This window comes from Eurosta solidaginis, chromosome 3 (assembly GCF_040869045.1).
Source record: "Eurosta solidaginis isolate ZX-2024a chromosome 3, ASM4086904v1, whole genome shotgun sequence".
NCBI lineage: Eukaryota > Metazoa > Arthropoda > Insecta > Diptera > Tephritidae > Eurosta > Eurosta solidaginis.
Genome location: NC_090321.1, coordinates 16,017,648 through 16,040,226, shown reverse-complemented (window position 1 = coordinate 16,040,226; position 22,579 = coordinate 16,017,648). Strand labels below are relative to the sequence as shown.

The 22,579-nt window shown below is 35.5% G+C and overlaps 1 pseudogene; it reads right to left on the bottom strand.

Moving 5' to 3' along the window:
* Positions 1-2,392: 2,392 nt before the first annotated feature.
* LOC137246250 (histone acetyltransferase type B catalytic subunit-like) lies at positions 2,393-4,964 on the bottom strand (annotated as a pseudogene).
* Between the last annotated feature and the right edge of the window lie 17,615 nt (positions 4,965-22,579).

The window sequence follows — 22,579 nt, the reverse complement described above, 5'->3', positions numbered from 1 at the left end:
AAATAACTCGTTCTGTATACTGTATAAATCTGATATATTTCTACGATCATTCTACAATCAACAAATTCATTATACTCTTAATAGCAAGCTGCTACACATGGTTCTGGCCTCTGGTATTACCATTGGGAACTGGTGGAGCTCGACGTTCTTGGAATTGTAATTAAATACCATTTTCACTGGACAATACCTTGGAATCTGGACAATGGAGAGGCGAAATAAATCCATTGGAGTCGTTCCAACAGAGAGTTGTAAACCGTTCTTCCTCTCATGCTTTTGAATTACGAAACAGCCTTAAAGAATTTTTAAATATAACTTTCTAAAAAAGAAGTGCAGCAAAGGGCATTATAGGCAACAAGCTTTTCAAAATTATATCGTCGTTCTCTTGTCAGAAGTATAAATGAGTGTTTTTTCAATTTCACTGGTTTCATCAGTGAATGTTCTATATTAAAATCCCGAAAGCTTATACTATAGGAAACTACATTTTTTTGGTCTTTAGTAAATCGAATATGAAAAAAATTCTAGATTTTCTGAAAATAGCTAACTTTGATTCCCGGACATTTTGTTTTTTGTTCATTCATGCTCCTGGCAATTGGGCGACGAACAATCCAAGTTATTATTTTCATGCCTTGACAAAAACCAAATATTGAATTGATTATTTTGTCTTTACTTTAAATATTTCTAATTAAAAATATTGTTTTGACAAACTTAAGTAACACTATAACGCACACCTACGCTTAAAGAGTGTTAAGTCAAATACCTAAGTCTTTATACACACTACCGTGTTCTCTAATTCTATACAGACTGATCTATATCTTCAATTAAATAGTAGTTCCATCACTCACCCCCAAAGGCTTGATGAAACCTGACTTTTATTTAATCTATATGATGGAGTCAGACATCTTATCGAGTTTTTTAAACATTGTGAGTTTTTGAGTTATTCACTCTTTAGGTAAAGGTGTGCGATATATCAGTTTTTTCTTTTAGTGATCGTAATATAATCGTGGGGGGGGGGGGGGGGGGGGGTATTTGCAGCTAACCGCTTTATGGCATCAATTACGCTCACCGAATGAACCAGGAAGGAGGCAGTGGTGATGGTCTCTATCTTTACAAGTAATACCGAGCATTATCAGAGCCGTAATAAACTCCTCAAATCTCTTGCTGGCAGTACTTGGGGAAAAGATAAAGAAACGCTCATTACCACTTGCAAAGCAATTGGCTAGCCGATTGCATGCGCGTCCCCGATATGGTCACCAGACCTTGGGGGTGGGGAGGGAGGGATGGCCTGAAGGATTAATGTGGCCATATAAATCGTTCCCGAGATGGTCGGGCTAGCACCTTAATGGTGCTGTTTTACCGGAGCGTACCGGATCTGTATCCGGCAAAGGACCATCACATCGATAACACTCCCCAAAGCCTTCGGGGAGTAACCTTATCGCTACAACAACAACAACAGGCCTGTCAAAGCACTGCCCTCAGAACCGCTACTGGCTGTCTTCTTATGTCCCCAGAACAACACCTACACAATGAGGCGAGAATATCCCCCATTGGGGAGAGAAATGAAATGCTAACCAATCAGTTCCTGTTGAATACCCAGAAACCTGGGCATGTTGTTATTGTTGTTCTTGTAGCAGTGCTTCGCCCCATCAAATTGTCATCAATATCCTCTAACGGGAGTCCAAGGAAATTTGCTTTTTCAACAGGGGTGGACCATAATGAGGGGTATTAGAGGCAATGGTTCCACAATACAGTTAAAGAGATGGTTGGTGTCATGTGGGTACATATTGCAAGCAGGACATATGTTTTTTAAGAGTTTAACCTGTTACAGTATCCAGATCGAAGTTGAGCTAGAGTGACTCGCGTTTCCCTAGGGAGTGTGCGTTCCTCTTTTTCGTTCTGGATAACCGTGTCAAAGGCTTTTGACAAATTATGCACCACGACTACTATCTTTCTTTCCTGGCCATAAATTCATAAAGCCAAGAAAGTGAGGTGTTCAAAATGATTGCAAGAGGGTGATACAAAAGCATTGGTTCGCGATGACGTAGTTTATAAGTCCCGCACTGACTCGCGTTTGGGGCGTCCCCATTCAGCGTGCTAAACGTCATATTATCTGCAAGTTCACTCACTTGCTGACGTCTACACAAAACATCCTGTCAAAGGCATACCCAGAAAAGTTTTTGTTATAGCGAAAAATCAACCATCCTCCGTCTCTTGCGGGATATTAATCAACTAAGCACAGGCAGTATCATGACATTCCCGTAACCGATTCAAATTGACCATCGTAACTTCTTCGTATCTATATTTTCATGTTCTCTGTATATAAAGCTACGCAGCAGACGGAGGAGGTAAAAGACGTCATACACGAATAAATTCGGAACTCTTATTGTACAATTAATAATTTAGGTTTTATTACATAAAAAATAATAATCAGATGTAGAAGAATACAAGCTAAATGACACTTAAAATCTATATCATTTACTGTAACACATACAAAAACTTTGCTAGGTTCATAAGCTTAATCACGTAACTTTTCAACAATTTGTTTGTATGCGTTCTCTTCTTTTTCATATCCCTCATGCAATTGCTCCATACGTTGACTTGGTGTAGGTAAACGCGCTCTCAACCATTCCGTATCCACTTTAGCTTTTTCCATTTTCTTAATATCATTTATGTATATGTTTATAATAAATTGCGTTTAACCGACGCTTTACATCTAAACGATAAGCATGATAATCGTCCTTATCATAAATGTTTGTATAATATAGTCAAAGTATTTCATAAACCCGGCGACACTGACGTGGATTTAGCTGGAAAGAGATGAGCATCAGTTTAACAGGTGGTTTTTAATAGTTACTAGTTAAATTAGTTTACCTTGTACGTTTCGCGTGCCTCATGACCCATTCCTTTGTTAAATCCTTTTTTGATGACATCACTTCCAAAACTTTTTAGGCCCATACACAGACCAGCATCAATATAGTTGCGTAAACGCTGAAAATCACCCGATGGATCTTCCACTGCCATATCAATGACATTAATGATTGGTAAGTAATGTTTATAGACAGTTTCAATGAATTTTGTGCCAAATTGACTAATGCGCGGTCGTGTGTTGAGGATATGCGTAGTACTCATTTACAGTGGTGTAGCCAGTGGTTGCAGACTGATAATCACCATTATCATTTTTATACTTTTCATAGCTGTAGGTATATAAAAATTGATATAAGTTACTTATTGAAAGTAGCATATTTAGTCAACATACCATACAAAGAAGCTCCATTGCGGATCATCAACATCAATATAGGATACTGCATCAACGAACCATAATTTAAATGTCTACAGACGACTGAAGAATTTTAAGAATGCTGGCACCTTATAGTCAATGATATAGTTCGAATAAGTGCTCTTGTCCGTCTTCATCAGTAACACTGTGTTCGGTTATTTTTTCACCAAATGGTTGAAACTTATCTGCTTTATCTATTGTTTTCAAAAACGCATCCATATTAACAAAAAAAAAACAGCCATGAGGTAATTTTTCCGCTATCGGTCGCACAACTACATCAGCCTTTATATCTCCGCCTAATAGTTCATCAACTCGACTGTCATATTCAATGCCAATATAGATATGTAGAGGACTAGCAGTGTATAAAATACGCACACATAAACCTTTATATCCGAATATGCTTTCAGATTCACCAAATATTTGATGTGCCATCATGGGATGAAATACAAGGCTGGCATCTTCCAAATCTTGTTTGCGGCGTACTTGAATATGCGAAACATATAACTTTTGTGCTGTTTATGTTAAATATTTTGTGTAATGCGGATGACTTACTTAATTTAAATTCCACAGCTTGGACTGCAGTACGAGGTCCACATATTCGTGTATACCTTTTAATTCGTTCGTAGGAGTCTCGCAAATCCTTCCACCGCTTTTTGCATTGTTCCTCTACATTTTAAATTGAAATTTACACCACATGAAGAAATAAATCTCAAATATGTATACTAACCTTCACTTTGCATAGCAGAGGAGACCTGCCTCCATGCCAATTCCTTTTTCTTTATGTTTTTATAGTCCTCCAAGCCCAGATTATATATAATGGGCATTTTCCGCACCTCTTCAATTAATTTTTCATCTGTATCCATATTTAATTTGTTGAAATTGTAGCAATCTATGTATGTAATTCAGGTTTATGAAGAAACAATTTTTTCAGGTAATTGTTTGCTTTAGGTTACAACTGCTAAAACTCGTCCAAAAATATCGGGAGAGGTGTCAAAAGACGCACTTATGACCCAGGATCACGAATCCGAAAGCGGAAATTAAAAATTTTATTTCTGTGAAAAGATATTGCCAAAAACCCGGCTCCGCAGCACTCCGAAACCGGGGGTGGGATCCATAGTATTTTTGCGTAGAACGCCTTTCTGCATTGGCGGCCTTCGGCCACGCTTATAAAAAATTACCCTGGGTGGGTCCAACACCGGTTTGGAGACCAAAACTATATCCGCGCAAAACACTTTTACCCACAGTTTTTCTTGTCGGTATCACAAAATCACAAAAACCACATGAAAATTTTCGGTTTTGTTTGCAAATGTCTCCGAAAAGAAATAAAATGTCTGATTTCTACTTTCGGATTCGTGGTCCAGGGATCAAGACGCATCTTTTGACACCTCTCCCGATATTTTTGGACGAGTTTTAGTAGTTGTACCCTAAAGTAAACAATTACCTTTTTTCAGTCGAAGATTTTTCTTACCAATAATTTAAACTGTTTCTGTATCGCTTAATATAATGTCAAATAAGTTATTATTATTATAAAACCGTGAGATTATAATTAATTTTATTATTTTACCAATTTTACCCAAGAAAAACTTTCAATAAACACGCGCGAAATTACTTGTCAGAAAAGTTAAGAAGAACCATTTATGCTTTGTCGCTTGTCAAAATAGAAATAGATTTAATCTGGCGACAGCGGCCATAGTGTACAAGTACAAGTGTGTTGACTTATCTGTCAAGCATTCTGACAGGCACTCGCTGGATTCGGAATGACAGCGAATTCAAAATGGATACCATTACCGAGTGCGCCGAATGATTGAAAAATTGAAAAAGTCGATACGATTGGTAGTCAAAAATGTTGTCGTTGAGACCAAAAATGCGACCCTAGACCTGAGATTTCCATCAGGTGAGCGAGGCTGTTTGTAGTTTTGACGTTTATCGCTTAGTGAACACACTTGGTATAGGTACACTATGACAGCGGCATTCGTGGTCGATTGGCGTGTTGCCATGTTGTCGTTAAAAAAACCATCGCCATAAGAACATGAGTAAAAATAATATGACAGATGTGGCGGCTACACCGCCGTCGTCAATGTGGCAAGCCCTAGTTTCCTCGGATTTTATTACCGTAAGTGTGCATATGTACATATGTAAGCACATGTCTGCACACACAGGTGTACTGGTTTATGTGAGAAACAAAAGAGCTTTCTTATATTCTATTACGGTAAGTAACTGTATATAGAAAATTTGTGCAAATAATATATAAATAATGTATATAATATGTATGTATGCAAATTATGCTCAAATATATAACGAAAATTATTACATTGAAACAAAATATACACAACTATGGTTTAACTTGAAAAGTGTAAATAAAACCACATTATCACAAAATGTTATCACATAGAAAACATCTGCATTATGGCAACTACCTAACTATAATTAAACTACGCTTCGTTGTGTTAAATTTATTTTGCTTCAAAGCTTTCTTTTTAAAGTTGAAAACTTGCCTTACAAGGTTTTAGCGACATACTTAGGCCAAAACTAATACAACCTTAGATTTTGGCGAGGAAATCTTACATTGCCGCCTACGTCTCAACAACAAAATCACAAACATAAGAGGAAGAACAAAAAATCGAAGGAGAGAAAATTTTTATTTCTACTTGATTCCGCTTACTAACACATTCAAAGTTTCTGTCTGGCCTCGTACATATAGCCCAAAACTACTACACCTAAGAGAAAAAACTTCCTTTCCCGCCTACTACACATTGTCCAAAAGCAAACTTATAGAATTAATTTTTTCAAAAACATTGTAAAAATCCATCTTGCCTTGTCTTCAAAGTGTAAGAAGAAGAATCATTGGGCAAGAAACATTTTTATATTACCAGGCGCTCATAAAAATTGGCGCGTGTGTGAAATGTATGAAAATAGTTTTTTGGCTTTCGTACGCACATATGCTATTCCTTTTACGCATGAGGCTATACCATACAAAACTTCATATTTCCATTTCTGTTCTGATATTTCGAAGTTTCGAATGAGAAGAAAAAAATCTTCTTTTTCCTCGCCGCCTTCACCTGACCAACAAACAAAATAGCAAAAGCGAAATATTTTTGAGAGTTGGGTCGTTTCGTTCTGAACTTGTTCAATTGACCGGGTCTCTCAACTGAACAAGTGAACTAGATCTTCGATTTCGGTTCTATTTGTTCTTTTAGTTCGTTTTACCTAATGTTATTCTTTCTCTCTTCTCGTTCACGAACATTGTAAATTCATACATACATACGTTGAAATTCACAGTGAGCACGAATGTCGATGATGCCACTTATGCGATATGTGTGTATATATTTATGAAAAACATCTTTTGTAAGAAACTAATTATTACATTTATGTTCATATTTACAATTTGTGCTGTACTCTTTCAAATTCCTCGATCTTCCGAAATTTGTAAATTTTTTTGAAGTTAATTATACATATGTATATATATTAACTGGCGGCCACCGTGGTGTGATGGTAGCGTGCTCCGCCTATCACACCGTATGCCCTGGGCAAAGCAACATCAAAATTTTATAAATAAGGTTTTTCAATTAGAAGACAGTTTTTCTAAGCGGGGTCGCCCCTCGGCAGTGTTTGACAAGCGCTCCGGGTGTATTTCTGCCATGAAAAGCTTTAGTGAAAACTCATCTGCCTTGCAGATGCCGTTCGGAGTCGGCATAAAACGTGTAGGTCCCGTCCGGCCAATTTGTAGGGAAAATCAAGAGGAGCACGACGCAAATTGGAAGAGAAGCTCGGCCTTAGATCTCTTCGGAAGTTATCGCGCCTTACATTTATTTATTTATTATATATATTAACTTATTTATTCATAACACATTTAGATATACCTACACAAAGCATTGCTGCATACACACCCCCTCTATACTTGATGACTTTTTTCGTCGGTCTGAGCGGCAGTGAACAAATTTGCTTGAAAAAAGAGGAACAGATGAACAAAAAGAACGAAAAAAACGAATCTCTGAAATGAACGAAAAAGCGCAACTCTAGCAATGTATTTGTAATTATACATGGTCAGTTGATCAGGTCAGAATAAGGTAATTAAAGATTTGAAACGCAAAATAGTCAAAAACGGAAAAAATTGCCAAAAATCGGCGGAATTTTCTATGAACCTGACATTTGCACTTTGTAAGGGTAGAATTAAAAGAGCTATAAAACTGTATACTTGAAATATTATTTCAAATTACAGAAAAAATGATATAATTAACAAATATAATAAGCAAAATGACATCGACTTTTGAAAAAATCAAAATGTCATTTTTGGCCAGTTTTGTGAAAATGGCCTTGGCAGTCAACGTGTTAAAGCCAAATCGGACCACCAATACGATTTTTTGAAATATTTCGATCCACGCGCCACCTATCAGAGTTTTTTTTCTTATTATTGCATTGTCATCGAGTTCTGAACTATATTCCAAGTTTCAAGCTTGTAGCTTATCGAGAAGTTAATTCAATTTTAATTACATAATTCGTTCACAGCCGCTACATGGAGTCAAGGTAAAAAAAAAAAAACTTTAAACGCGTTTTGGTCTAAAACTTGTTTTCGCACAATAGGGTCGTTTCATGATTCCAGGTCGCATATATGTATATCTGTATATATAACATGAAAAGTGTACATTTTGATTGTCACTCCATAACTCGAGAACGGATAGAAATATTGCCATGAAATTTTTAGGAAAGATACAGGAAGGAGAGATGATGGTTAGTTGATTTTGGAATCCCAAATCGGTTTAGCCATAAGAATATAAAAATCAAATTCTGTGTATGTGTGTATGTTCGCTATGAAAACGTATTTCCCACACTTCAATCATCTCCAAATTTTGGTTATAGGTTCTTTCGATCAAAGGGGAAGATTTTAGGCTAAAAATAATTTCGATATATAAAAGGGGCGTGGCACCTCCCATACAAATGGGGTCTTTGGTACTGCATAACTTTGAAGGTATACATGCAAGGAAATTCAGTAAGGAGTTATATGATGTCAATCCCTAACACCACCAAGAAAATGTGGGATTGGGAAAACGGGGCGTGGCACCTCCCATACAAATTGAATATATCATACTGCATATCTCTTGATGTAGTAATGGTAGGATAATGAAAAGTGGTAAGGAGCTATATGACGTTAAGTCCAAACACCTCCAGTAAAATGTGGAATGGGGAAAAAGGGGCGTGGCACCTTCCCTACAAATGGGATTTTTCAGAACTATGGCTGCCGTACAAACTTAAGTTATTTTAACACCTAAAGTTTGACTGCATTGTTGAGTTTGGCTGTTATGCCTTTTGGACGTTTAGTAATCTGCCGCCGTTAAAAAAATTTGTTAGCTTCAGTCTATTTACATCTATCTATATATATAAAAATCAAATTCTGTGTGTGTGTTCCCTATGAAAACGTGTTTCCCATACATCAAATTTAAATGTTTTTGTTTTTGGCTATGCGAACGAACTATCTTCGCTCCAAAAAATTATCATGTTAACAAAATCAATGATCGCATTCAAAACCAATTTCCTGGTGAAGCGACGAAATATAAATCGATCGACACAGTTACAGATGAAGATAAAATTGTGAATTATCCAATTGAATTTCTAAACTCTTTAGAACCACCTGGAATGCCCGCGAATATATCAACTCTGAAAATTGGCTCACCAATCATGCTTCTTCGGAATTTAAACCCACCAAAATTGTACAAATGGACTTTGCGTTTAGAAATTAATACCGAATTTAATCGAAGCAACAATTATCAGCGGTAAAAGCAAAGGTGAAGATGTGATTATATCACGGATCCCAATCATTCCTACAGATTTGCCATTCAATTTTAAGCGCTTTCAGTTTCCTTTACGCCTTGCTTTTGCAAGCACAAGGACAATCGCATACTATTGCATGCTTAAATTTAGAGTCCTTGCTTTTCCCCTGACCAGCTATATGTTGCTGGCTCTAGAGTTAGAAAACCAAAAAATTTGCTTATCTTTGCACCGAACGAAAAAACCTAAAATATTATGTACCCACTTGCATTACAATAAGATACAATGATAAAATGTTTTAAACGAAAATTCCACCAAATATGCGTACAAAATTCAATTCAATTTACAGAACAATAAATTAAATTATCAGAAAACAAAACAGAAAAAATAACGCAACATTCATTCTATCTCGGGCGTTACAACGTACGCCTGGTAAAGCTAGTATATATATACATATTTTCAAGCAGGAAAAATTCAAGCTAGTTTGTACTGCTTTCTTTTGTGTGTTCATATCAAATTTTTGAATACACAAATAAAACCTACATTAATCTTTAAAATTCATATCTTGTTGAAATCAGAACTGATTTTAGATTTTCCTTAGATAATCCTTTGTATATATAAATTACAAAAGAGGTACAACAATTTAAATTTTCGTGGACTTGACAAATTTTAGACACCAATAAAAATGTTACCCGAACTTACCGGAAAGTTTTAGTAAATAGACCCATTTAACATCTGAAAGCGTTTTTAATTTCAAGTCGACGTTTGCAGCTGCATCACGCTGGAACCCGCTTTGAAAAAATCCAAATTTTTTTTGTGATTTCTATAACTACAAACGATGCAATTGATTGTAGTGAAGTTCATTTTTTTGTAGTTCTTATAGTTACTCCGAAAATATAATACATTGTGCGGAAACCAAGCAATTTAAGCAAATTTGGTTTTTTTCTTTTTGAAATACGTTTTAAATCGTTTGTAGTTTTTCATACGAAAAATAAATTTTTTTTTTGGTCCACAGGTTTCGGAGATATCGCTAACGCATCTCAAAAAAACCAAGAACGCAGCAATTTGGAAGCACTAAAAGTACTTTTCCTATAACTACAAACGATGAAATTGATTGTAGTGAAATTCATTTTTTTGTAGTTCTTATAGTTACTCCGAAAATATAATACATTGTGCGGAAACCAAGCAATTTAAGCAAATTTGGGTTTTTTCTTTCTGAAATACGTTTTAAATCGTTTGTAGTTTTTCATAGGAAAAACATTTTTTTTTTGGTCCACAGGTTTCGGAGATATCGCTAACGCATCTCAAAAAAACCAAGAACGCAGCAATTTGAAAGCACTAAAAGTACTTTTCCTATAACTACAAACGATGAAATTGATTGTAGTGAAATTCATTTTTTTGTAGTTCTTATAGTTACTCCGAAAATATAATACATTGTGCGGAAACCAAGCAATTTAAGTAAATTTGGTTTTTTTGTTTTTGAAATACGTTTTAAATCGTTTGTAGTTTTTCATACGAAAAAAAAATTTTTTTTTGGTCCACAGGTTTCGGAGATATCGCTAACGTATCTCAAAAAACCAAGAACGCAGCAATTTGGAAGCACTAAAAGTACTTTTCCTATAACTACAAACGATGAAATTGATTGTAGTGAAATTCATTTTTTTGTAGTTTTTATAGTTACTCCGAAAATATAATACATTGTGCGGAAACCAAGCAATTTAAGTAAATTTGGTTTTTTTGTTTTTGAAATACGTTTTAAATCGTTTGTAGTTTTTCATACGAAAAAAAAATTTTTTTTTGGTCCACAGGTTTCGGAGATATCGCTAACGTATCTCAAAAAACCAAGAACGCAGCAATTTGGAAGCACTAAAAGTACTTTTCCTATAACTACAAACGATGAAATTGATTGTAGTGAAATTCATTTTTTTGTAGTTTTTATAGTTACTCCGAAAATATAATACATTGTGCGGAAACCAAGCAATTTAAGTAAATTTGGTTTTTTTGTTTTTGAAATACGTTTTAAATCGTTTGTAGTTTTTAATACGAAAAAAAATTTTTTTTTTGGTCCACGTTCTTGGTTTTTTTGAGATGGGTTAGCGATATCTCCGAAACCTGTAGACCAAAAAAAAAATTTTTTTTCGTATGAAAAACTACAAACGATTTAAAACGTATTTCAAAAACAAAAAAACCAAATTTACTTAAATTGCTTGGTTTCCGCACAATGTATTATATTTTCGGAGTAACTATAAGAACTACAAAAAAATGAATTTCACTACAATCAATTTCATCGTTTGTAGTTATAGGAAAAGTACTTTTAGTGCTTCCAAATTGCTGCGTTCTTGGTTTTTTTGAGATGCGTTAGCGATATCTCCGAAACCTATGGACCAAAAAAAAAATTTTTTTTCCTATGAAAAACTACAAACGATTTAAAACGTATTTCAAAAACAAAAAAACCAAATTTACTTAAATTGCTTGGTTTCCGCACAATGTATTATATTTTCGGAGTAACTATAAGAACTACAAAAAAATGAATTTCACTACAATCAATTTCATCGTTTGTAGTTATAGGAAAAGTACTTTTAGTGCTTCCAAATTGCTGCGTTCTTGGTTTTTTTGAGATGCGTTAGCGATGTCTCCGAAACCTGTCGACCAAAAAAAAAATTTTTTTCGTATGAAAAACTACAAACGATTTAAAACGTATTTCAAAAAGAAAAAACCCAAATTTCCTTAAATTGCTTGGTATCCGCACAATGTATTATATTTTCGGAGTAACTATAAAAACTACAAAAAAATTAATTTCACTACAATCAATTTCATCGTTTGTAGTTATAGGAAAAGTACTTTTAGTGCTTCCAAATTGCTGGGTTCTTGGTTTTTTTGAGATTCGTTAGCGATATCTCCGAAACCTGTGGACCAAAAAAAAATTTATTTTTCGCATGAAAAACTACAAACGATTTAAAACGTATTTCAAAAAGAAAAAACCCAAATTTGCTTAAATTGCTTGGTTTCCGCACAATGTATTATATTTTCGGAGTAACTATAAGAACTACAAAAAAATGAATTTCACTACAATCAATTTCATCGTTTGTAGTTATAGGAAAAGTACTTTTAGTGCTTCCAAATTGCTGCGTTCTTGGTTTTTTTGAGATACGTTAGCGATATCTCCGAAACGTATGGACCAAAAAAAAATTTTTTTTCCTATGAAAAACTACAAACGATTTAAAACGTATTTCAGAAAGAAAAAACCCAAATTCGCTTAAATTGCTTGGTTTCCGCACAATGTATTATATTTTCGGAGTAACTATAAACACTACAAAAAAATGAATTTCACTACAATCAATTTCATCGTTTGTAGTTATAGGAAAAGTACTTTTAGTGCTTCCAAATTGCTGCGTTCTTGGTTTTTTTGAGATGCGTTAGCGATATCTCCGAAACCTGTGGACCAAAAAAAAAATTTTTTTCGTATGAAAAACTACAAACGATTTAAAACGTATTTCAAAAACAAAAAAACCAAATTTACTTAAATTGCTTGGTTTCCGCACAATGTATTATATTTTCGGAGTAACTATAAGAACTACAAAAAAATTAATTTCACTACAATCAATTTCATCGTTTGTAGTTATAGGAAAAGTACTTTTAGTGTTTCCAAATTGCTGCGTTCTTGGTTTTTTTGAGATGCGTTAGCGATATCTCCGAAACCTGTTGACCAAAAAAAAATTTATTTTTCGTATGAAAAACTACAAACGATTTAAAACGTATTTCAAAAAGAAAAAAACCAAATTTGCTTAAATTGCTTGGTTTCCGCACAATGTATTATATTTTCGGAGTAACTATAAGAACTACAAAAAAATGAATTTTACTACAATCAATTTCATCGTTTGTAGTTATAGGAAAAGTACTTTTAGTGCTTCCAAATTGCTGCGTTCTTGGTTTTTTTGAGATGCGTTAGCGATATCTCCGAAACCTGTCGACCAAAAAAAAAATTTTTTTTTCGTATGAAAAACTACAAACGATTTAAAACGTATTTCAAAAAGAAAAAACCCAAATTTCCTTAAATTGCTTGGTTTCCGCACAATGTATTATATTTTCGGAGTAACTATAAAAACTACAAAAAAATGAATTTCACTACAATCAATTTCATCGTTTGTAGTTATAGGAAAAGTACTTTTAGTGTTTCCAAATTGCTGCGTTCTTGGTTTTTTTGAGATGCGTTAGCGATATCTCCGAAACCTGTGGACCAAAAAAAAATGTATTTTTCGTATGAAAAACTACAAACGATTTAAAACGTATTTCAAAAAGAAAAAAACCAAATTTGCTTAAATTGCTTGGTTTCCGCACAATGTATTATATTTTCGGAGTAACTATAAGAACTACAAAAATATGAACTTCACTACAATCAATTGCATCGTTTGTAGTTATAGAAATCACAAAAAAAATTTGAATTTTTTCAAAGCGGGTTCCAGCGTGATGCAGCTGACGTTTGCTTACTAGGAAAATAATATGGATAAGGGCAGGATCAATTTAAAAAATCTCAGTTTTCCTCGCCGCCCTTTGCAAACTTTGTAATATTTCTCTTATGTCAATAGCTAAAGCAAAAATATAGATCATAGACGTTACAACTTGTTAGTAAAACATCCAAATTTGCAAAACCAATGAAGCCTTTCTTTGAAATCATGTTTCTCAGTCCAGGATGAGGGGAAAGAATAAATTATTTGATTTCCACATCATACACATATTTGACCTTTAATTCCAAGTGATAGAAATAAAGTATTTTCGGTTCGTGACGGACTTTATTTGGGATTCGCCCACGTATAAATAAATAAACAATTGCAAAGAAATTTTGTTTTGAAAAATAGCAAAAATAAATAATAGTGTAAAAAAAAAACTAAAAGACACACTTTTATAGCTAACCGAACCAAAAAATAGAAAATAATTTTCAATTAAAAAGAATTTATATAACAGTACTAGAAGGTCAAACAATCATTTATAGTTAATCACTTCAAAACAAAATTATAATAAAATTTAAGTTATTAACAGAATAAATAAAATTCGATTGAGCCATGTCCGTCCGTCCGTCCGTCTGTCCGTTAACACGATAACTTGAGTAAATTTTGAGGTATCTTGATGAAATTTGGTATGTAGGTTCCTGGGCACTCATCTCAGATCGCTATTTAAAATGAACGATATCGGACAATAACCACGCCCACTTTTTCGACATCGAAAATTTCGAAAAATCGAAAAAGTGCCATAATTCATTACCAAATACGGATTAAGCGATGAAACTTGGTAGCTGAGTTGAACTTATGACGCAGAATAGAAAATTAGTAAAATTTTGGACAATGGGCGTGGCACCGCCCACTTTTAAAAGAAGGTAATTTAGAAGTTTTGCAAGCTGTAATTTGGCAGTCGTTGAAGATATCATGATGAAGCTTGGCAGGAACGTTACTCTTGTTGCTGTATGTCTGCTTAATTAAAATTAGCAAAATCGGAGAACGACCACGCCCAATTTAAAAAAAAAAAATTTTTAAATTCAAATCTTAAAAGAAAAGTTAATATCTATCATCATCATATCAGTATATAAGTAATTTATGTCAACATTCAACTCTAGTAATGATATGTTGCAACAAAATACAAAAATAAAACAAAATTTCAAAATGGGCGTGGCTCCGCCCTTTTTCATTTAATTTGTCTAGGATACTTTTAATGCCATAAGTCGAACAAAAATGTACCAATCCTTGTGAAATTTGGTGGAGGCTTAGATTCTAGGACGCTAACTGTTTTCTGTGAAATAGGGTGAAATCGATTGAAGCCACGCCCAGTTTTTATACACAGTCGACCGTCTGTCCTTCCGCTCGGCCGTTAACACGATAACTTGAGCAAAAATCGATATATCTTTACTAAACTCAGTTCACGTACTTATCTGAACTCACTTTGTATTGATGTAAAAAATGGCCGAAATGCGACTATGACCACGCCCACTTTTTCGATATCGAAAATTACGAAAAATGAAAAAAATGCCATAATTCTATACCAAATACGAAAAAAGGGATGAAACATGGTAAGGTAATTGGATTGGTTTATTGACGCAAAATATAACTTTAGAAAAAAACTTGGTAAAATGGGTGTGACATCTACCATATTAAATAGAAGAAAATGAAAGAGTTTTGCAGGGCGAAATCAAAAGCCCTTTGAATCTTGGAAGGAATACTGTTCGTGGTATTACATATATAAATAAATTAGCGGTACCGACAGATGATGTTCTGGATCACCCTGGTCCACATTTTGGTCGATATTTCGAAAACGCCTTCACATATACATCTAAGGGTCACTCCATTTTAAAACCCTTATTAATACCTTTAATTTGATACCCATATCGTACAAACACATGCTAGAGTCACCCCTGGTCCATCTTTATGGCGATATCTCGAAAAGGCATCCACCTATAGAACTAAGGCCCACGCCCTTTTAAAATACTCATTAACACCTTTCATTTCATACCCATATTGTACAAACGCATTCTAGAGTCACCCCTGGTCCACGTTTATGGCGATATCCCGAAAAGGCATCCACCTATAGAACTAAGGCCCACGCCCTTTTAAAATACTCATTAACACCTTTCATTTGATACCCATATTGTACAAACGCATTCTAGAGTCACCCCTGGTCCACTTTTATGGCGATATCTCGAAAAGGCGTCCACATATACAACTAAGGACCACTCCCTTTTGAAACCCTCATTAATACCTTTAATTTGATACCCAGATCGTACAAACACATTGTAGAGTCACCCCTGGTCCACCTTTATGGCGATATCCCGAAATGGCTTAAACCTATAGAACTATGACCCACTCCCTTTTAAAATACTATTTAATACCTACCCATGCCATACAAACACATTCCAGGGTTTCCCTCGGTTCATTTTCCTACATGGTGATTTTCCCTTACTTTGTCTCCACAGCTCTCAACTGAGTATGTAATGTTCGGTTACACCCGAACTTAGCCTTCCTTACTTATTTAGTTCGGTTAGCTATAAAAGCGTGTTTTTTTTTAGTTTTTTTTTAAACTATGATTTATTTTTAATTTTTTAGTTCAAGTAATTTTAAAAGTTTTAGTCGAGAGTGATGAAACCTTGAAACGCCAGCGGCCCATGGATGAATCCAACCCCACGGCACCGAAAAGGGCCAAGACGCAGGGAGGCTGGACGGGGTCTTTCGCCGAAATTGCCAAGGGGCGGCAGATCATTGGCATTATAGACGAGAGCAGCGAAGATGGCAGGATCCCGTAACAACAGTGGAAGTGGAACGAGGCCGCGCTCGCTACGGCGGCCGTCAAGGTTAAGAAAGACAACCCTGGTCCACCGCCATCTTACACCGATACAGGGTGGTTCCAGGGCAATGTCAAGCTAATTGCCTGTGACGACGCCAGGTCGGTAAACCTCTATAGGGCCGCCATCACGCTGATAGGGGTGGTATATCCGGGCGCGCGCCTCAAGGTAGTGGAGGCCCGTGATATCCCCACACGACCAAGGGCTAGAGCCAGCGACGCCAACGGACCCAGCTCACATCCTGGCTGCTCCAGGAGTACAACCCGCCACAGGTTTGGAAGTCAACCCAGATAAAACCGAGCTTATCCTCTTCACGAGGAGGTACAAAGTACCAAATCTTACACCGCTAAGATTTGGGGGTACATTCTTTGCGTTTAGCGATCAAGTCAAGTATTTGGGAGTCATTCTGGATAGGAAGCTATTATGGAGTGACCATATAGTGGAGCGATCCAAGAAGGGAGCAGCAGAGGTGTTCACCTGCAAGAGGGCAATTGGCACCTCCTGGGGATTCTCCTCTAAGGTGACCTACTGGATTTACACAGCCATTGTGCGCCCGATTCTTCTTTATGATGCCTTGGTGTGGTGGCGTGCACTAGCTAAAAGCACCTATCTTAAAATGCTTCAAAAGGTGGAACGGAGTTCGGAGCTCTGTATTACCGGAGCTCTCAGCTCCACTCCAGATTCCGTTACATACATACATGGTACATAGATACATAGATAGATACAGGCCCAGCTAATAAAAGCGTTTTAAAAAGAGTTCCAGTATGCTCTTTCGTAGATGTGCCATGCATCCAATTCTGTCATTAATAAAGGAATGCGTTTTTCGCATTATGTGCAAGGTTTCAAATCTATGGCCATTTGGGGTGGTCATAAGTTCAATTGACCTTATGTGCGTTAACCTTATGTCACCCCACCATCACATTATTGCTTTGTCATGGAGCCTTGATACGTATGCAAAGTTTCAATCAAACTTATGGCTATTCAAAGTGGTAATAAGGCCAATTGACCTTATGGCCGTTGACCTTATGTCGCCACACTATCACATTAATGCATTGTCATCGAGCCTTGATACGTTTGCAAAGTTTCAATCAAACTTATGGCCATACAAAGTGGGAATAAGGCCAATTGACCTTATGGCCGTTGACCTTATATCAACGCACCATCGCATTAACGCATTGTCATCGAGACATGATACGTGTGAAAAGTTTCAATCAAACTTATTGCCATTCAAAGTGGTAATAACGCCAATTGATCTTATCGCCGTTGACCTTATGTCACCACACCATCACATTAATGTAGTTTCATCGAGCCTTGATACGTGTGCAAAGTTTCAATCAAACTTATGGCCATTCAAAGTAGTAATAAGGCCAATTGACCTAATGGCCGTTGACCTTATGTCACCGCACCATCACATTAATACATTGTTATCGAGCCTTGATACGTGTGCAAAGTTTCAATCAAACTTATGGCCATTCAAAGTGGTAATAAGGCCAATTGACCTTATGGCCGTGGACCTTATGTCACCACACCACCACATTAATGCATTGTCATCGGTCCTTGATACATATGCAAAGTTTCAAATTAATCAGACTTCTAGAAACCGGTGAAAATTAAGCTCAAAGAATCCGTTACATACATAGATACAGGCCAAGCTAATAAAAGCGTGTTAAAAAGTCGTTTCATTTCGCTAGAATACATAGGATTCGCCCACGTATAAATAAACAGATAGAGCAAAATATGTTTGTTCAGCTAATTAAAACAAACAAAAACAAGTAAGGGTGTCCAAGTTTGGGTATAGCCGAATATTATATACTCAGCGTGAGTTTGAATTGTACAGTTCATTTCAGATAAATAACTTTTTCGAAATTTGTTACGAGGGATTTATTATACTCAGCTGAGCAGAGCTCACAGAGTATATTAACTTTGTTCACATAACGGTAATCCGTAACGGCATAAACTAAACGAGATGGATATAGACATCTATATATCAAAATGATCTGGTTGAAAAAAGAAATTCATTTAGCCATGTCCGTCCGTCCGTCCGTCCGTCTGTCCTTCCGTCTGTAAACACGATAACTTGGGTAAGTTTTGAGGTATCTTGATGAAATTTGGTATGTAGGTTCCTGGGCGCTCATCTCAGATTGCTATTTAAAATGAACGAAATCGGACTACAACCACGCCCACTTTTTCGATATCGAAAATTTCGAAAAACCGAAAAAGTGCGATAATTCACTACCAAAGACGGATAAAGCGATGAAACTTGGTAGGTGCGTTGACCTTATGACGCAAAATAGAAAATTAGAAAAGTTTAGACAATGGGCGTGGCACCGCCCACTTTTTAAAGAAGGTAATTTAAAATTTTTGAAAGCTTTAATTTGGCAGTCGTTGAAGATATCATGATGAAATTTGGTAGGCACGTTACTCCTATTACTATATGTGTGCTAAATAAAAATTAGCGAAATCGGATGAAAAAGTTTTTTTTTTAAGTCCAATTTTAACAAAAAATTTAATATCTTTACAGTATAAAAGTAAATTTGTCAACATTCGACTCCAGTAATGATATGGTGCAACAAAATACAAAGATAAATGAAAATTTCAAAATGGGCGTAACTCCGCCCTTTTTCATTTAATTCGTCTAGAATTTAATGCCATAAGTCGAACAAAAATTAACTAATCCTTGTGAAATTTGATAGGGACATAAATCCTATGACGATAACTGTTTTCTGTAAAAATGGGTGAAATCGGTTGAAGCCACGCCCAGTTTTTATACACAGTCAACCGTTTGTCCTTCCGCTCGGCCGATAACACGATAACTTGGTGCCGTATGTCGTATCGCTGTATCCGTATCCCTAACGTAATCAGCTGTTTATCGTTACTACGGTAAACCAAAACACAATTGGTTGGCTACGATACGGTTACGACCTTAGCGGCACCAATAATCGATTGCATTGATTCTCATAAGATTGGTCGAATCAGCTGTTATAAGGTTACCGGTACGGTTACCGATAAAGCACCAATGTCTCCAGCTTAAGCTTAGTTCACGTACTTATCTGAAGTCACTTTATCTTGGTGTAAAATATGGCCGAAATTCGGCTATGACCACGCCCACTTTTCCGATATCGAAAATTACGAAAAATGAAAAAAAAAAATGCCATAATTCTGTATCAAATATGAAAAAAGAGATGAAACATGGTAATTGAATTGGTTTATTGACGCAAAATATAATTTTAGAAAAAACTTTGTACCATATTAAGTAGAAGAAAATGAAAAAGTTCTGCAGGGCGAAATCAAAAGCCCTTGGAATCTTGGCAGGAATACTGTTCGTGGTATGACATATATAAATAAATTAGCGGTACCCGACAGAAGATGTTCTGGGTCACCCTGGTCCACATTTTGGTCGATATCTCAAAAACGCTTTCACATATACAACTAAGGGCTACTCCCTTTTAAAACCCTCATTAATACTTTTAATTTGATACCCATATCGTACAAACACATTCTAGAGTCACCCCTGGTCCACCCTTATTGCGATATCTCGAAAAGGCATCCACCTATATAACTAAGGCCCACTACGTTTTAAATAATCATTAACACCTTTCATTTGATACACATGTCATACAAACACATTCCAGGGCTACCCTAGGTTCATTTTGCTAAATGTTGATTTTCCCTTATTTTGTCTCCAAAGCTCTCAGCTGAGTAAGTAGGTTTCGGTTACAGCCGAACTTAGCCTTCCTTACTTGTTTTTTGTTGGTTTTGTAATGCCTGATCGGAATAGGGGCGTGGCACCGCCTATTAAAAAATGTCGCCTGATTTCCTCTTACAATAAAACTTGATAAGTGAAATATCAGTGATAAAAAACTATTTTTCGCTAAGATATAGCTTATTATTCTGGTCTACGACCCTTTTAAACAGGGATGCACCTTAACGTTAAGCTAATCGTTTATCAAAAAATTTCCACCGTTTCCGTTGAAACACTTCGAAATATTATCGATAAAGAAATTATCAAGATAAATTGCATCTCGTTTTTAACCGAAACGAAAAGCTTTCGTTAACGTTAAAAACGTTAACGAAAACGTGATACTTTATGTTTGAATTGTGCTGGCAATGCTATAGCCATGGTGAAGCCGTAAGGTGGCAACAACGAGCGCACATACACACACAAACTCTATGTAATTTGTTTGTGTAATTCGTTGGTGGTAATGTCAAAAATGCTCTGAGAAATGTTCGTACTGTCAAAATTCATGAGAAAAGTTGCAATCAGCTTGGATAATGCTTTCACCTTTAATGACTCCGCCATCAATCAGCTTTGCCAGCATAGTTTGAAATTAATAATCAACATAAACGATTTGATTTCGTTTTGATATGGCAGAAAACGAAACGAAATAATTTCGTTAATTTGACGATCTTAACGTTAATAAACGAAACGAAATGACTTCGTTTCGTTTATTAACGTTGATTATCGTAACGAAATGATATCGTTTCGTTGGTTAAGCATGCCTGCTTTTAAACATCTTTTATATAAAAGTGGACGTGGTTTTTAACCGATCCCTTCTATTTTTCCTAGAAATATATACGGAAAATATGTATGTATAGTAAAGACAACCTCTCTGACGAATTTTGTTATGATAGATTTAACGGTTTTTGATTTATGATTAATAATATTTATAAAATTGATTTAATCATAAGTGGGCGGTATCACGCCCATTTTCAAAAATAATCAAGAGTTTTAATATGAGTTCACACATCAAATTTAAACATTCCATTTACTAAATAATCAGGTTTTATGTGTTTTCCAAAATGTTATACATATATGTGGGCGTGGTTACCATCCGATTTCCCTCATCTTTAATAGCGATGGTAGATCAGCGCATAGGAACCCATATACCAAATTTCAATATTTTATTCTCAATATTTACTCAAGTTATCGTGTGCACAGACAAATGGACGGATGGATGTACGGACGTGGCTAAATCAATTCTTTTTTTCACCCTCAGCATATATATGGAAGTTAAATTTATCTCGATTCGTTTATGCCCGTTATGTTACCAAAGTTAATATACTATGTGCGCAAAGCACGCCGAGTATAACAAGATTGATCTTGTATAGCTTTAACTTAAATTTAGAGGTACTTTTGTTATTTAAAATGCCTGAAATCTTATTTTTTATTTACACGTCTCAAAACAGATAAAACTAATTAAGCATACCCATTGTTCTTTTCATTAACAATACATTAATTGTACTAGTGTCAACTTAATAACACACTTTGCAAATACGAATGGGCAATTCCTTGGTACCGGAAGCGACATTCGAACGCATTTCAATGTGCATAAAAGAGAACATGAGCAGCGGACTGAGCGGATATTAAAATATTTGCAGCAACAATTGTGGGTACCTTAAATATATAAGTACATATACATGACCATATATGATAAGGTGAAAGTATACAAAACTTAACGAAGCGAAGGGAAGAGCAGAAGGTGAAATAAAGACCCAATGCCCCTACAGGCCCGCCGCTGGCAGTTTTTTGACTGCGTGCAAATACCGATAATGGCGCCCTTTGATTACATATCGTCGCTCCCATGGAAGACGAACACGTTTCAGATTTTCTGTGCTAGTTTTCTATGAGAAAAACTGAAACCTGTTAGTTTTTCAAGGAACAATATTATACTGAGTTTTGCTTTAAATTAGATTTTTTTAAATTTTGTTCACCATAGAATATAAAAGAAAAGAAATCTTAACAAATGGGTATAAAATATTTATTTTAATTGGGGTCTTAGGGCCCTTTTCACCATCTCCGGTTAACGCTAACTGGCAGTTTATTTGACAGATAACCGGATGATTTCTGGTAAATAAACTGTCAGTCAACGCTAAGCGGAGATGGTGAAAACGGCCTTTAATTATATTTGTTTACTAAAATGTAAAACTTTAAACAATACGTACATACATATGTATACATATTACAAAAACTTAACTTTTCTTGTCTTTATATTAGCAAACCCCCCCTTGGGATGTTGATAGAAACTACCAACGTTAAAATGACGGTGTTACCGGTAAAATTTAAATAAATTAAAATATACACTTTTATTAAGAATATCAGCACTGGCCGATTTTGGCTACTAACCAATTCTCATGTCGTAAAAAGGGTACGGAAAATACTTTAAATTTGCTTCAGCTTGTAAAATGGGCATCTCAAGCTTGATAATTACAAAATTGAA